This window comes from Thermobia domestica, chromosome 14 (genome assembly GCF_964235325.1).
Source record: "Thermobia domestica chromosome 14, izTheDome1.hap1.1, whole genome shotgun sequence".
In the NCBI taxonomy this organism is placed as follows: domain Eukaryota; kingdom Metazoa; phylum Arthropoda; class Insecta; order Zygentoma; family Lepismatidae; genus Thermobia; species Thermobia domestica.
In genome coordinates, this window is record NC_137467.1 from 150109018 (window position 1) to 150111078 (window position 2061).

Genomic DNA, 2061 nt, shown 5'->3' on the forward strand with positions numbered 1-2061 from the left:
CAAATTGGATACAGCTTAATTATTTTTTAGAGTCTATTTAAACAAATTACAATTCCGATATAAATCTTTAGAATCTGTATTCTCTGTTTGATACTCCGAATAATTATCTTTAACAACAAATGCGCTACCACCTAGCAAATATCGAAATAAATGCACGCAAATTGCTCTGCATAAACCAGTATAGGTAGAAAAATAAAACATTCTTATATCACTGAAAAAATTGACACTGCATAAAAATAAGTGCCGGATTTGGTTGACGGGGACAAAATACATAAAAAATCAAGAAATAGTAATAAGCACAGTAGAATGGGGACACTTGGGGCAGTTTTCTTCCTACTGCGCATGCGCAAACCCTTGACGCTGATTGGCTGGCGCAGGTCACGTGACCACGCCCCCTTGGCCACGCCCCTTGACTCTGATTGGCTGGCCACGCCCCCTTGGCGCTGATTGGTTGGCACCGGCCACGCTCTTTTATGACCTCCATTTTAGGAGTATCTACTGCGATGACTGACGGGCGGCGGACCCTGCCACATAAGATTCGTTCCCTTTTATGAGCACTTTTAACATAGCAGAAATTACACAGAGACTACGAACACATAACATGGCACATATAACATAAGACTATCTAAAATAGCAGGGGTGTACTCGTTCCCTTTTATGAGCACTTTACGACCACATAGCAGAGCAGATATCACATTCTTCATCCACCTATTTAACATAGCACATAGCAGAGTATGGCTTATTTTCTTTTACGGGGGTAGCAACCCCCAACCCTCCTCCTTTCTCATCCAGGGCTTGGGATCGGCAATGGCGGAGTTTAAAAAAATAACACCATCATACTCTCATAAATGAATAAAGCATAATATCATTAGCATCAATAGTGGTGAGTGAGAATTTGTTTAAGAAATCGTGCAGTGAATAACCAGATGCACGACATGCTAGATATAGAAAACAGTAATGTCCACAAAATTGAGATAAATCACCTTGAATACGTCTATTATTCCATGTATAATACAGACAGTTTCGTTTTAAAAACCTTATATGATGTTGTATATAGGGAGGTATACCATAGCTATCGAAATACTCTCCCACACACATATTAGATATATAAACAGTAACCCAATGTTCACCAGGCTTATCACTAGAATCAGTGTTTATAATTATGGCGGCTGGAAATGTATGAATAAACAGAGGTAACTCATCTGCGGCATACACACCAATAAAATGATCTTTAGGTACATTTTGTTGGAGTGTCTCATAAAGTTCAATTGTATTTAACATTTTTTAAAAAGTTAATTAATATATATTTTTCTCTGGAAATCAATTTCTAATTCTGAACAGAATTCACCATAAATAATTGTTGTTACAGGAGATAGCAGTGCTTATTTAAAATGAACCTTTAGGCGTACACTTCCTTGCCGTTGTGGACTAGTATGAAATGCAGCACTAGCACTGGAATCGGGAGGTAAATCAAACACCAGTAGAGTATAACCATTAGGATATTCGGCGAGTGAAATATTATTACCTTGATTAGAATAATAAATACCTGAACCTGTAAATAACGTGGAATATGCTTGTATATATAGCTTATTATCAAAATCAGGTTGTAGTGGTTTGGATGGCACAGGCATTCCATCAACATACAATGTAAAAAATGACATATTAAAAAGCTGAAAATTGAACGGATTTGTCTGATAAGTACCATTAAAAGCAGTATTACTAACAAAACCAATAATAATACGTTTAGGCACTATGCCTGAGAACAGATCTGGCAGTGTACTATCCATAATTCCTTGTGGCAGAGTTTCAGTCTTCACCTGCACTTTTGTTATAGGATATTTTACTCTAAATTTAGGATTTTGTAATACTTTATTTTGTGCTATTTTAACGGCTGGTGACACATCAACCTTTTCACAAGCAATGTTGCATCTGGAATTACAACTTTTCCATCAGCATCTGCGTCACCCATTAAACAAAATGTAGGTTTAGCTGGAATTAGCTTAATACGCAGTTGTACACCATTCAGTAAAATTTTCTCTTGATTAAATATATCAGCATGAA